The sequence below is a fragment of the Drosophila nasuta genome, unplaced genomic scaffold (genome assembly GCF_023558535.2).
Source record: "Drosophila nasuta strain 15112-1781.00 unplaced genomic scaffold, ASM2355853v1 ctg102_pilon, whole genome shotgun sequence".
Taxonomy (NCBI): domain Eukaryota; kingdom Metazoa; phylum Arthropoda; class Insecta; order Diptera; family Drosophilidae; genus Drosophila; species Drosophila nasuta.
In genome coordinates this window covers 9891-26107 of record NW_026869355.1, presented here as the reverse complement: position 1 = coordinate 26107, position 16217 = coordinate 9891, and the positions used below count along the sequence as shown (strand labels likewise).

Here is a 16217-nt window from a genome sequence, read left to right as displayed (position 1 = left end):
ACAGGCCTGTGATGATTGATGAGTTGATGAGCTGGGTGAACTTCAAAAAGGATTAGAATATATAACAGCTTTGATATAATATTATATACATACCATACCCATCTGAGGACTTACTATTGATTATATCGAACTTAAAATATAATACTAAATATAAAATTTAAATTTAAATTCAAATATGAATTATATTCCAATACTATTTTTAATTGAATTTACGTTATATTGTTGAACATTTTGTATGGACAAGAAAAATTGTATACGAGAAAAGAAACGGCAACCAAGGCGACAGTGAGTGCAACAGCACTATCGGCGGCGTCAGGAGCAGCAACGAAAATCTGCAGTGGCCTCCAGTGACATTCGCACTGTCAACACAACATCCAATCAGTGATACGACGACGAGTGGTGCGGGATCGGCAACACATAGCAGCGAGTCGTAGCAACGAGTCTGCGAAACGCGCAGCCTCAGCAGGGCATGGCGCACTTCCACGATGATAATGAGAAGTGACAACGATCAGCTCTATGCTAATCCGTTCTCTCTCAAAAGGGTTTATCAGACGCTTGTGTTCCTTCTGGAACCGTTTTAGCAACGCATGGCGTCGCTTCTACAGCCTCTTGCTGTCCTCGGCGTCACTAAACTGGTGACTCAAGTGCAAATATCTAGGCGTATGGTGGCAACTCCCTTTGCAAAGTTGTTGCCACGCCTTTTGGCGCGGGGCCCTGCAGTTGCAGATCAGTTGATGTGTGCTGTACTGTGGTCGTTGCCACGTGATTACACACAATATCCTTGTAAAACCAACGAGAGGGCCAAAGAAAATCAAAACAATGCACTTTGAAAAGTGCGCACTCCCGAACAACACCAATAATAATTATATTTAATATTGTGACGGATGCCGTCAGATTTATTTTTAATATTTTTCTGCCGCGCAACTTGTCTTTGCAGCTTTCGAATTGAAAAGAGATGGTCTAGCCTAGATTAAGCGTGAATATCGATATTGCTTGATTAATCTAAGTTAGATATCGATATTATTTAATACGATACTTTTGTGAATGGCAAAAGTGATCCTGCCAACTCACTGCAAATATTCGATAGATAATTAATAATACTATTAATTAATAATACTAACATCTGTTGGCGAGTGCATCAATCATCGAATGCAGATGTTATCGCGAACAGCTGTTAGCTTGCACAACAGTCGCGTCGCAAATATCGATACCGCCATACAATTCAAATTCAAACTGCAATTAACGGACGTTGCTCACCCCTACAAACTCGATATGAAGTTTAAATAATATTGAAAAATAACTCAGATACCTTTGCAAACATAATCTTAGTAAGGTTATCTAGCCGATTGTATAGTCTAGATGTATAGTCTAGAGAGTGCAGAGCTCAGATTCAGTTCAAATAAAACTACTTAAGTAAAATGCTCCTCAATTTCTCAAGTATGTCGATTGTAAACATTTTGTAAATAGTTTTTTAAATATTTTATTTTTTATTTATAGTTCTTCCCGGACAAACATTATCCAGTTGAATCGAACCCTAATCCGAATCCGAATCGAATGACTAAAGATAATAGTCGCCCATAAGAAGAATGAACTGAAGATGTTGCTGCTGTCATAAATGACTATGAGCATCGTCGATTAGAAGAATGTACTGAAGATGACTATTCGTTTCTTACTTCCGTCGAACTGGGGTCACACTACAAATCAGCATTTCGGCTATGATGGCGATTGCAAACGCTTTCAGCTCTCGTGGATCGGTGTTAGTGTCGGAATTCAGTCCAGCGGCTGCGAAAGCCGCCCTGATGACACGATGATGTACCGCTGAATGCCCATGGTGCCCTGCATCTGGAGTATGATTTCGTTTCTTCTAAATTATTGAGGTAATTATTCCAAAGGTATCTGAGTTATTGTACATTATTATTTAAGCTTCATTTCGAGTTGTCATTGAATCTAGATCTAAATTACAACTCGATATGAAGTTTAAATAATATCGTAAAATAACTCAGATACCTTTGCAAACATAATCTTAGTAAGGTTATCTAGACGATTGTATAGTCTAGAGAGTCCAGAGCTCAGAGTCAGTTCAAATAAACTATTTAACTAAAATGCTCGTCAATTTCTCAAGTATGTCGGTTGTGAACATTTTTGTAAATATTTTTGAAATATTTTATTTTGTTTATTTATAGTTCTTCCCGGACAAGCATCATCCAGTTGAATCGAACCCTAATCCGAATCAGCATCAATAGAACCCATAAATTGGTTTCTCATGGAGTCTTTTCGTAAAGAGTCGGGAAAAGACACTTATTTGCAGACAACGAGAAACGGTCAACAGTTATTTGCGAGCTCTGATTTTGATTTGAATAGAAATTGAGCTTAATCAGAAAGATTTGGCATTGTTCTTAACACGAATTGGCAAGCATCGAAAATTGCATCAAACACACCTGCCCTTTTACAAGAGTAAATAGCGTCTCCAATTTTTTCTATGTTGTGTATTATGTCCATTGTATTAGTTTAGGTATTAGGTTTTTATTTTAGAATAATGAATGAATGTGAATGTTTTTCTAGAATAAACAATCGTCTATATAACCTTACTTAGATTGTGTTTGCAAAGGTATCTGAGTTATTTTACAATATTATTTAAACTTCATTTCGAGTTGTCATTGAATTTGATAGATCTAGGTGTGTTTATACCCGCTACCCATAGGGTAGAAGGGTATATTATAACTTCTTCCTGTTACAGGAAATGTATGTAACAGGTAGAAGGAGGCATCTCCGACCCTATAAAGTATATATATTCTTGATCAGCGTCAACAGCCGAGACGATCTAGCCATGTCCGTCTGTCCGTCTGTGTGTGTGTCCGTCTGTGTGTCTGTCCGTCTGTGTGTCTGTCCGTCCGTCCGTATGAACACCTAGATCTCAGAGACTAAGAGATAGAGCTATATTTTCGCTATATTTTCGACAACATTTGTTATGTTTGCACGCAGATCAAGTTTGTTTCAAATTTTGCCACGCCTACTTCCGCCCCCGCAAATCATAAAATCGAATAACAAGCGTGATTTTAAAGCTAAAGTTACGAATTTTGGTATATACAATAATAATTATAGTAGTTATGATTCCTGAAAATTTGGTTGCGATCAGATAAAAATTGTCGAAGTTATTAAAGAAATACTTTTGTATGGGCAAAACGCCTATTTACTAAGGGTCTTAGTTGCTTTGGCTGACAATCTGGTATATTGAGCCGTCTTTGGTATATTTTGAATGCGGTACTATATCGATATACCACATATACCACTTGGTATATTTTTAGTATTTTTTGAAGTATATTCGTTATATTTTGAGAATAATACCGCAAAATATATTGCTTTTATTCAAATTGGGTATCGGTATCTCACAGTCGAGTACACTGACTGTAGCTTTCTTTACTTGTTTTATATTATTATTATATTATTTTATTATAACTTTGTGCCGTCAGGAAATGTATGTAACAGGTAGAAGGAGGCATCTCCGACCCTCTAAAGTATATATTCATACATATTATTATCTCATATAACTTGTTTTTATTTTATGTCATAGCTTCGCTGAGATTGGTCATAGAAATTCTTTCCATGACTGTCTCTTTTGAGTGTAATTGAATTATGAGTAACAACAAATTTAGCAATTAATTTTGAAATAATATGTTGCAAATGGTAAATAATTAAAATAAACACAAACAAATTGAATGCTGAAATTCAGGGAATATATTCATATCGGTTGTCTACAATATAGCTGACTAATTTCGACAATAATTTATCGTTTCATTAATATCTTAAATTGAGTGTTAAAGAACTCTTTACCATCTTCTGTTTGAAGATTTTTGGGGAATCCTCTCCCTGATTGAAATATTTTCTCCATGGCCTCAGCAACGTCTTTTGCATTTTTAGACTTTATTGCTTCCCCATCCAAATTTTTTGAGAATGTATCTATCACTGTTAGCATGTAGCGATACCCATTGTTTGAGTGTGCATACTTCCCCATTTCAACCAAGTCAGCTTACCATAATTCGTTTATTCCTTTGTTATGACTCTACGTCTAAGAAAATGCTTACGTGAAGGAGCATGTATTTCATTAATTACTCCCCGTCTAGACATATTTATTACTTTCGAATATGAGAGCGTACAATTTTATCAAGAATATCTGATGTAGTTTTCTCAGTCTTGATTATTCGCTGATCAACTGTACACAATTTATCGGATAATAATCTCTCATTGCTTTCTTGATGATTTGAAATCATTGATGTTAGAAAATTTCTCAAATCGTTTACAACTTGATCCACATATTCTTTGATGACCAAATCGGCATTCTCAATTGGTAAGTGTAACGAATCACTAGTGTAATATTCGTCGGGTGCTGGTGTTGGGATTACTAGTATGGCGTACGCGCTGGCTTCTCCGGGCTTTGCTCAGATAGCATGGGGTTCAAGGAAAGAGCCAACTAATATGACGCACCACTTATAATAATAATACATTTAAAATTCGCGTACATAAGGGAAGACAGAGACGAAGGAGAGTAATGGGAAGGTTACATTAAACAATAGTGGAAGGAAGAGACAGGGAAGGAGAGGAAGGTAGGTTAACAAAGAAGACGGAGCCACTCTCTAACGCAACACAGCTGTTATTGTGTGCAGACGCCCACCCTACCGTGATCCTGCATTCAAATGCCAAAAACTAAAAGTTGGCAGGATCCCTAACAGACAGTGGTTCGGCTAACCTACTCCTGCTTGGTGATGCATGGTTCCAAATAAAAATAGGCACTTAAGCGAACATACTTAATTTATTAACAGATAACAAAAATACTTTGAATATTAACAACATTATGAAATGACAAGAAAAAAAAATATGTCAAGAAAAATAAATAAATAAATAGATTAACGGACTAACATGGTAAGTGTGTATGAGGCGGGAAATTATAAATAAAGCAAAAGAAAAAAAAAATAAATAAAGAAAAACTAAAATAATTAACCTATAAATATAAAATATGATCTAGCATAATTATAATATAAATAATTATTTTGCATTTAAATGTTGAATAAATTAAGAGAAGGAAAAAATTAGCTAAAATGAACTAGTTTTGGTTCATTTAGAAATGCAATGTTAGACCATCACACCGAATATAGGCAAACACTAGATGCAAGTAAAAATGAGGATCAGCTGATGGCTGTCACTCAATGAAATGTTTTGCTATTGCCAGTCTCGCAAGGTCACTGACCGCTGGGACTGCAGACAGCTGTAGCAGCGCTATGGTCAGATGGACCACCAGCAAAAGGGAAGCTTTAGCTGTAGCTCATGTATTATTAATTAGTTAGAGTGAAACAGACTTACATACATTAGAGACTCCCACGCAGAAAGATCTTTCCTTGTGTTGGTGCCTGTCTGTGGTGTATCTGTGGGGAATAATAATAATTGCGAGCTTTTGCGCCTGCATGAAAGCTGCTTGCTATGACCGGTAGCGTCGATCAAAACAAACATGCATACATACAAATGTATGCAAGTATGGTTTTACTTGCTTTTCAGGCAATACAAAAACATTAATTTCTATAACTAAATACAATTTTACAATAATAATTTGCCTATATGTGTTGCCTTACATGCATTCTTAAATGATTGTCACTTCTATTTTTATACAATAGTACAGCGGTACTTGTATTATGAGGGCCCAAGAAAAGTTGTTGGTTCAACTTTCTCGCCACATCATAGTACACTTACAACATTGATGGACTATCACTTATAGATGCATAATTGGGACAGAACAACGTAACCTAACAAGAATCAACAAACAAAAAAAAACATAAGCTGCTATCCAGCTGTTCGCCTTTCTCCTGGGTGTCGCATATACTCGGCCTCGAAGCCACCACAAGTGCGGAACAACCAGTAAACGAAGAACGCACGGCTGGCAGACGCAGGTGCTTTCGGCAGTAGAATCACAGCCTGCAATTCTCCTGATGCTCAATGAGCGTCTGAAGCTAACAACCGCTCAACTGTTTGTGTTGTCCAGACAGCTGATCTAGCAATTAATGCTTGCATGTATCGTGGTCCACCAATAGATGGCGCTATTTCTGGAGCTTTCAGTATCATTTGTAAATAAAGCTCCGCTTCTAAGCACAAAACACGACAAGACATTGAGTACCATTTTCTCAGACTACAAATTATGTTATACAACGAAACAAATTAAATAATACAAATTAACTAGTACAATAAACATATAAATAAATAATATAATAAATAATAGGTAGAAATATGTATGTGTATAGAAAAGAACGAAAAAAAATGTTGCATACTTTTAGGGCTTAGCCAATTTCAGATACGACAAGCGGCCTATTACACATCCCCTGGCAAAATCACACTTAGTCGTTGTAACGACAAAAGTGGGATACCCGCTTGGAGGTAGCTTAACTGCAATGATGCAAGATAAACGATTATTGCCTAAGGTCCTTCGTATGAAATTTGCCAGTTCTGTTTGTTGCTCCGATGTCAACTCGAGTTGCTGCGAATTGTCAAAGGTAATTGAGGCAACGCTGTCAGTCTGAGCCGGGTGCATCAAACATCTTGGCGAAATTGAGTATTTATAAATTGCAAACTAAACAAAAAAACGTATGAAACACAAAACAATATTAAATAAACAAACAATAATCGAAATCAAACTCAAAAATATAAACCAATATACCATGAATAATTTGGAACCATGCAACACTTATCGAAAGAAGAGTTGCTAACTAATAGTCGAAAACAGATATGGATGAAAAAAGGAAATAGGAAATTTAAGAACACAGATAGGTTTTGGTTGCATCACTACCACTTACACTCGTATCCACGCAGAAGATAACGACCATGCTCATGTGTAGTGATTAACCCAGAAAAAGATATTGAAAAGAAAAGAGGAAATTCGAAACATTGTTCCAGATACAGATCGATTTTGGCTGCATCACTATCACTTACACTCGTATCCACGCATAAGATAACGACCATGCTCGTGTATAGTGATTAACACAAAAAAGTATATATCGAAACCAATGAAAATAGGGAATTCGAAAAAACATAGTTCCAAATATAGCGGCAAGTTAAGTAGTTCGAAACCACTTACTTGTTCCAAGCGAATATTTAGAACCAATGTCCACCTACAGATAGATTTTGGTTGCATCACTACCACTTACACTCGTATCCACGCAGAAGATAACGACCATGCTCGTGTGTAGTGATCAACACAGAATCAAAAAGCAGATATCGAAAAGAAGAAAAGAATAGGAATGAATGGAAAAGGATAGGACTAGTTGCTAGATAAGCATACCTTCAATTAGTATGACGAGAAAGCAGCTCTGAGCCACGATCCGTTTCAAACACTAACTGAAATGTGAATGCCTTAACAGCCACTAAAAGGGAAGTTTAAGTTCTTTTGTTCTTTGGTTAAGTTCTTTTGTCTTGATTTTTACGAGGTATTACTTTCTCGCTAATAAAATAGACACAAAGAGACTAACCTAGTACACAAATATGTATAAGGACAACAAAAAGACTTGAATCCTAGATGTTATTGATTCTAGAGCATATATAATATTTTTAAAGGCCATGTTTAGATTCTATCCAAAAACAGGCCACACGATTGGCGCCAAAATATATTATTCAATTATAATTATATCTGTAACGAATCACTAGTGTAATATCGTCGGGTGCTGGTGTTGGGATTACTAGTATGGCGTACGCGCTGGCTTCTCCGGGCTTTGCTCAGATAGCATGGGGTTCAAGGAAAGAGCCAACTAATATGACGCACCACTTATAATAATAATACATTTAAAATTCGCGTACATAAGGGAAGACAGAGACGAAGGAGAGTAATGGGAAGGTTACATTAAACAATAGTGGAAGGAAGAGACAGGGAAGGAGAGGAAGGTAGGTTAACAAAGAAGACGGAGCCACTCTCTAACGCAACACAGCTGTTATTGTGTGCAGACGCCCACCCTACCGTGATCCTGCATTCAAATGCCAAAAACTAAAAGTTGGCAGGATCCCTAACAGACAGTGGTTCGGCTAACCTACTCCTGCTTGGTGATGCATGGTTCCAAATAAAATAGGCACTTAAGCGAACATACTTAATTTATTAACAGATAACAAAAATACTTTGAATATTAACAACATTATGAAATGACAAGAAAAAAAAAAAATGACAAGAAAAATAAATAAATAAATAGATTAACGGACTAACATGGTAAGTGTGTATGAGGCGGGAAATTATAAATAAAGCAAAAAGAAAAAAAAATAAATAAAGAAAAACTAAAAATAATTAACCTATAAATATAAAATATGATCTAGCATAATTATAATATAAATAATTATTTTGCATTTAAATGTTGAATAAATTAAGAGAAGGAAAAATTAGCTAAAATGAACTAGTTTTGGTTCATTTAGAAATGCAATGTTAGACCATCACACCGAATATAGGCAAACACTAGATGCAAGTAAAATGAGGATCAGCTGATGGCTGTCACTCAATGAAATGTTTTGCTATTGCCAGTCTCGCAAGGTCACTGACCGCTGGGACTGCAGACAGCTGTAGCAGCGCTATGGTCAGATGGACCACCAGCAAAAGGGAAGCTTTAGCTGTAGCTCATGTATTATTAATTAGTTAGAGTGAAACAGACTTACATACATTAGAGACTCCCACGCAGAAAGATCTTTCCTTGTGTTGGTGCCTGTCTGTGGTGTATCTGTGGGGAATAATAATAATTGCGAGCTTTTGCGCCTGCATGAAAGCTGCTTGCTATGACCGGTAGCGTCGATCAAAACAAACATGCATACATACAAATGTATGCAAGTATGGTTTTACTTGCTTTTCAGGCAATACAAAAACATTAATTTCTATAACTAAATACAATTTTACAATAATAATTTGCCTATATGTGTTGCCTTACATGCATTCTTAAATGATTGTCACTTCTATTTGTATACAATAGTACAGCGGTACTTGTATTATGAGGGCCCAAGAAAAGTTGTTGGTTCAACTTTCTCGCCACATCATAGTACACTTACAACATTGATGGACTATCACTTATAGATGCATAATTGGGACAGAACAACGTAACCTAACAAGAATCAACAAACAAAAAACATAAGCTGCTATCCAGCTGTTCGCCTTTCTCCTGGGTGTCGCATATACTCGGCCTCGAAGCCACCACAAGTGCGGAACAACCAGTAAACGAAGAACGCACGGCTGGCAGACGCAGGTGCTTTCGGCAGTAGAATCACAGCCTGCAATTCTCCTGATGCTCAATGAGCGTCTGAAGCTAACAACCGCTCAACTGTTTGTGTTGTCCAGACAGCTGATCTAGCAATTAATGCTTGCATGTATCGTGGTCCACCAATAGATGGCGCTATTTCTGGAGCTTTCAGTATCATTTGTAAATAAAGCTCCGCTTCTAAGCACAAAAACACGACAAGACATTGAGTACCATTTTCTCAGACTACAAATTATGTTATACAACGAAACAAATTAAATAATACAAATTAACTAGTACAATAAACATATAAATAAATAATATAATAAATAATAGGTAGAAATATGTATGTGTATAGAAAAGAACGAAAAAAATGTTGCATACTTTTAGGCTTAGCCAATTTCAGATACGACAAGCGGCCTATTACATAAGCGACCATTTTACATGTCTTCCTTGCATATTGTAACTTATTTTCCTGGTATTTTCATTTACATAACGCCTGCTTATCATTTACATAACGTCCAAACTTGTCAACAGACATAATGATTATAAGCTCATTTCAATATTAACAATCAATTATAAACGAATTTAGTATATAATTTGAGCCTCTCTCAATTCTTCAATTATTGACGTAATTTCATTAGTGTGATTCGTATTTCCAGGAGTTTGAGAGGCAATTAAGAGTTGTAATCATTCAACCAACTCATTTGGATCGTCCCAATATACATAATTGGGGTTATTCGTCGCGAGTGTCATGAATCCAGTCCCAGAAACAATTTATTTTGAGATTTTAGGTGTAGACTTAGCAGTGGGTGATTTTGTTAAGAGTGGTTTAATAATGTTTGTTTATTTCTTTGCCTTGTTCCACTTGCATTTTGTATGACCCATATGTCTTATCCAAAAAATCTTCCCGTGTGTAGTGGTCGCTTGGACCGCCAACATTTATTGATGGGCCTAAAAGTAGGCAAAAGTTTTTGCCAAGTGGAAAAAAACAAAACTCCAGCACCACGGCACTATGTGTGTATTTATTTATGTATATGTTTATTGTCCTAGTTAATTTATATTATATTATTTGTTTAGTTGTAGAAAATTATTTTTATATCCTGAGAAAATGGTACTAAATGTATTGTTATGTTTTGTATTGAGAAGTGGAGCTTTATTATCCATGAGTCTGAAAGCTCCAATAATAGCGCCATCTATTTGTGGACTACGATACTTGCAAGCATTAATTACTAGATCAGCTGATCGTGTTAAGTCCAAACCAAAATAGACAAGCGATTTCCACAACCACGATTCATAAGATATTTGGAAACCATGCAAAACTTCACAGAGTGTAAGTTAGCCTCCAGATTTTCTAATTAACCCACCTGAATGGATAGGACTAGTTGCTAGATAGGCATACCTTCAATTAGTATGACGAGAAAGCAGCTCTGAGCCACGATCCGTTTCAAACACTAATTGAAATGTGAATGCCTTAACAGCCACTAAAAGGGAAGTTTAAGTTCTTTTGTTCTTTGGTTAAGTTCTTTTGTCTTGATTTTACGAGGTATTACTTTCTCGCTAATAAAATAGACACAAAGAGACTAACCTAGTACACAAATATGTATAAAGACAAACAAAAGACTTGAATCACTGGATGTTATTGATTCTAGAGCATATATAATATTTTAAAGGCCATGTTTAGATTCTATCTAAAAACAGGCCACACGATTAGGCGCCAAAATATATTATTTAATTATAATTATATCTGTAACGAATCACTAGTGTAATATTCGTCGGGTGCTGGTGTTGGGTTTACTAGTGTGGCGTACGCGCTGGCTTCTCCGGCTTTGCTCAGATTGCATGGGGTTCAAGGAAAGGGCCAACTAATAGGACGCACCACTTATAATAATAATACATTTAAAATTCGCGTACATAAGGGAAGACAGAAAAGAAGTGCAATGGGAAGGTTACAATAAACAATAGTGAAAGAGAAGAGAAAGGGAAGGAGAGGAAGGTAGGTTAACAAAGAAGACGGAGCCACTCTCTCATGCAACACAGCTGATATTGTGTGCAGACGCCCACCCTACCGTGATCCTGCATTCAAATGCCAAAAATTAAAAGTTGGCAGGATCCCTAAGAGACAGTGGTTCGGCTAACCTACTCCTGCTTGGTTAGGCATGGTTCCAAATAAAAGTAAACACTTAAGCGGACATACTTAATTTATTAACATATAAGAAAAGTGATTTGAATTTTAACATTACAAACGAAATGACAAGAAAAATAAATAAATAAATAAATTAACGGACAAACATAGTAAGTGTGTATGAGGCGTAATTAAAATAAGGCAAAAAGAAAAAAAATAAATAAAGAAAAACAAAAAATAATTAACCTATAAATATAAAATATGATCTAACATAAATATAATATAAATAATTATTTTTGGTTTTGAAATTTACTAATAATTTAAGAATTTTGCAAATAAACTGAATTCATTGAGAATGATGGAAAGCACAATGCATATAGGCAAACATTATCTATCTTTTTAAACAAAAAATTTCTGCGCAAGCAATTGGATGAGGATCAGCTGATGGCTGTCACTCAATGCAGGCATATGTATATGGCCAGCCTTACAAGGTCATTGACCGCTGGGACTGCAGTAGCAGCTGTAGCAGCGCTATGGTGAGATGCACCAAAAGCTCTAACTCATATGTATCTAATCAATTAGTAAGAGTGAAACAGACTTACATACATTCGGCGACTCCCACGCAGAAAGATCTTTCCTTGTGTTAGTGACTGTCTGTGGTGAAGCTGTGGATAAACAATAACAATAAAGCTTTTGCGCAAGCGTAAAAGCTGGCTGCTATGAGCTGCTAGGGCAATTCTTTGCAGGCAATACAGGCACAAGAAATTTTACAACTAAATACAATTTTAAAAGATATTTTGCCTATATATGGTGCCTTATATGCATTCTTAACTGATTGCAGTTGTTACTTTCTACAGCAATACCGTGGTACTTGCATTATGAGTGCCCAAGAAAAGTTGTTGTTTCAATTTTCTCGCCACATCATAATACACTTACAACAATTATAAACATTCACTTAAAAATGCACATTTTAACTAAACAATTTAAACTAACAATAATCCAACAAAAATACTCAAAAACAAAGGCTGACAATCAGCTATTCGCCTTCTGCCGCGATGACACAATAAGGAGCAGCAAAATCCGTAGCCAGCGAATGAGGCGAGACTGCCAACGGTAAGTTGTTCTTCGACAACAGACGAAGCCAACCTGCTTGGAAGCAGTTCTCCGTTTAGCAGTGCGAGTCGGCAACTATCTCTGGCTACCGTCGTTTAGGTAGACCATCTGTTTTGGTGTACCGACAGCTGAGGAGACCAGCACAGCTGCGACGAAGCTTTTGTTGTTGGCCGTTAGTCAAGCAGTTGTGTGTGTTGAAGTTTCATTTTAAATGATTTCTAATTTACACACGGGTTTTTATATACAATATGACTAAGTTATTATAATTTATGGCGGAGTTTTATATAACTTATAACTAGGTTTTAAATTATATCTGGGTTATTATATAAATTATGGCTGGGTGCCGAATCTAAAAAATAAATAGACAAAACTAAACTTAGAACAACAAAAAAACTAAATATACGTATAACAAATATTTACCCTAATCTGGAAAACGGCACTTGGTTTATTTACGCCAGTTGGCAAATTCCTCTAGTGGACAAACAGCTAAAAGTGGACGGCAAGGTGCACTTTTGTAAAAAAAAAAGAAGATGACCAGATTAACGACTTAGTATAACAATTATACAATGAAGTATCTTTGTATACTCACAAGTACGTTTTTAGCATCTTACTACACCAACCACTTCACTGATGTACTTTTTTTTTTCTATTAAAGCACATGCACTTTTCCACTATTTTTTTTCAGGTTCTTGCACATAACCTGCTAACCATTTCTTCCAACCAAAACCAACAACAAAAACCTTTTTTCGGAAATTTGACAATTAATCCTACTCAAAAAGGTAATCGCTTGTCTATTTTGGTCTGGACTTAACACGATCAGCTGATCTAGCAATTCATGCTTGCATGTATCGTGGTCCATGTAACGGCGCCTACAGCAACATGTATTGAATTCGGCCTAAAAGTCTGCTGAGTTTAAGCCAAGGTTCATGTTGTTGCAAGTAGCTCCTAAAAGTATGCAAGTTAAATTTCAACCATGGGCGCAGCTTTAAGTGCATCAGCTGCGCTGTAAAGCCGAGCTTTAAGTAGTGCATCAGCTGCGCTGAAAAGCTCATTTGACGTTTAGCGAGTTGCACTGGAAAGCTCAGCTTTGACGTTTGTGTCACCACGCGCATGCGCAGCTAGCTTAAGCTAGGCTGGTTCCGGTCAAAGCACTTTTCTGGTGACCGGCAGCGTGCATAGACGCATATTGGTTGGTGTAAAATTTATACCACAAGACACTAGAGGTTAGAATTCTCTTAGTGCATTTGATACTTGGTAAGAATAAATAGTAATAGATTCTGGTAGGTGTTCTTTACTTATTGTTGTCGTTTACACAGGTCGTTTTCGAAATTTTCTGCTTTTGGTTTGGCTCTTTTTGAGCGTGACAGTGCCTAAGCTAGCGGCCGGCGGAGCGCTACTAAGCGTCATCTTTGTCGCCGCCCTAGCGGTCAGTAAAGCGCGCCAAAGTGCTCTCATTGCGGCACATAGCAGCTAGCTAAGCGTCCTTAGCGCCACCTTTGCGCGCATAGTGGCCAGCGGAGCACCCTTAGCGTCGCCGTTGCGTGCATAGCGGCCAGCGGAGCGCCCGTTGCGCAACCTTTGCCGCCGCATAACGGCCAGCGGAGCGCCCTTAGCGCCACCTTTGCCGCCGCATAGCGGCCAGCGGAGCGCCCTTAGCGCCACCTTTGCCGCCGCATAGCGGCCAGCGGAGCGCCAGTGCGCGTCTTCTTGGCTACCGCGTCAGCGGCCAGCGGAGCGCCACTGAGCGCCATCTTGGCTGCCGCAGTAGCGGCCAGTAAAGCACCAGCGAGCGCATCTCTGCTCGAGCCGCCAGCGCAGCACCCCTGCGACTTCTTGGCCTGCATCTGCGTCGTCAACCTCAACTTTAATCATCACCAGTATCTTTTCATCATCTCATCTCATCTTTATCATCTCATCTCATCTTTGCTTTCCTGAACATCAGCGACCAGATCGCTTACATATATAGAGTGTGTGTGTGTTAAAGTGAATTTATGAGAATTTAAAACCAAATCTGAAAAGTTTAAAATGATGCGCTACATTGTATAAAACAAAAAATAGTGAAACAATATGATAGAGTAAAAGCTCAACAGTGTAGCGCCGCTCAGCACAAGTTAAAATGAAACATGTTGAGAAAATTTAGTATTGCAAAAATCGCAGAAATTGCACAGAAATATTAAAAATTAAAATAATTAAATTTAATTTAATTTAGTTAAAATTGTTTAAAAAAATGAATACGATAAAAAGTTAAAAGTTGAGAAATTATTTAAAAATTGAAAGTGCATTTGTTCACAAAAATAGTTAAAATTTCAAATTAATATTAAAAGCGCTACTGCAATTGCAGAATTTCAAAATTGCACAAAGAAAATAAAAGTCAAAAGTTAAGTTAAAAAGTTAAAAGAAAAATGATTTAAAATCAAAAGAAATTAGAGCAGCTGTTTTGTTGATATAAAAAGAATAAAAGTTAAAATTAGAACATGTATTGTGCCACATTCAATTCAAAATAAAAGCGCTAAAATATTGTAAAACAACCAATTAAAAAGGTGAAGCGCTACAAGAATAAAACAAAACAAATGTACAAATATAAATGAAATAGTTGAAATTAAATAAGAAATTGTAGAGCCATGAGAATTTAGAATTTAAAACAATTGTTGAATGTGAAGTGCACAAGTTACAAAAAATTAAAAATATAAAACAAAACAGCTAAAAGCTTAGAAGGCAAAATGCCTAAACGAAAATTATTATATTAAATTAAATTAAACAAATAAGTTATGAAAATCAGTGCCGAGTTATGAAATATCAAAATTAAAACAAAAATTAAAACGTATGCAAATTATATTGAATAACTAGTACCAGTTTCGCGTAGGTACAATATGAAGTGTTTCGGTGAAAGTTGTATTTTTTATTTAATTTAGCACTGTTCCAGCTCACCTTCGTCGGAGATCGATCGCCGCCGCAGGAGTTCTGTTGGTGAGTTTTTTTTTTATTGCGAAACACACACTTTATACTTTCTCCTCGATTTACATTGTACAAACACGAAATATAAATTTATAGAAAAGCATACGAAAAAAATTCAAACTATTAAATATTATAAAAAAATGTTTGAAAATAAATTACAAAATTAAATTAAAGTTTAAAATTTGGTACATGAAATAATACAAAGCACTGAAATTAAAATACATTTATATATTTAAAAAGAAATTATAATATTATTGCAACTAGCCTCTTATGTTATTATTATTGATAATTCGGTACTATTTTTGTTCTTAATGCCTTATTGTATAATATCTATCATTAATTAAATATTGTATACCATGAAATAATTTACTTTTCATTTAGCCAAAACAAGCCAGCGACACCACTGTCGTAGGGTTAAAAGGGATCACCAGAGCCATGCTCTGATGCTGTGATCATAGGTTGGGAGGGGACTTCATCACTTAACAGCTGTGATGGCCTGCCTCAATTCTCGCTCTCTCTTTCTCTCTCTGTCTGTCTCTCTCTCTCTCTTTGTTCTCTCTTTGTTTTTTTATTTTTGAGACATTTTTGGATCTTCCTTCTCTTTCCGGCTAGTTTTCTAGCAATCCCTTCTTCGTCGCAGCACGCTCAATTTCTGATCTTAAATTAATAATGATGAGCAGCGAAGGAAGGGTTATTGGCATAAGCAAGACCACCACCCCCAAAGCCGACGAGCTAGAGCCGGACTCTAAAGCGTGCCCCGCAAATGCCGATAGCCCTGTCGCCTTGTG

General features: G+C 36.5%; 1 long non-coding RNA gene across 2 annotated transcripts; it reads left to right on the top strand.

Annotated features, from left to right (window-relative positions):
* Positions 1-1299: 1299 nt before the first annotated feature.
* Positions 1300-2588, top strand: LOC132797496 (uncharacterized). 2 transcript variants are annotated; one of them, XR_009633674.1, is made up of 4 exons: positions 1306-1437; positions 1498-1877; positions 2028-2121; positions 2184-2588. It is a non-coding gene; the product is annotated as an uncharacterized LOC132797496 (long non-coding RNA). The 2 variants fall into 2 exon arrangements; XR_009633675.1 differs by lacking the exons at positions 1498-1877; positions 2028-2121 and having other exon boundaries at positions 1300-1437.
* Positions 2589-16217: the final 13629 nt, after the last annotated feature.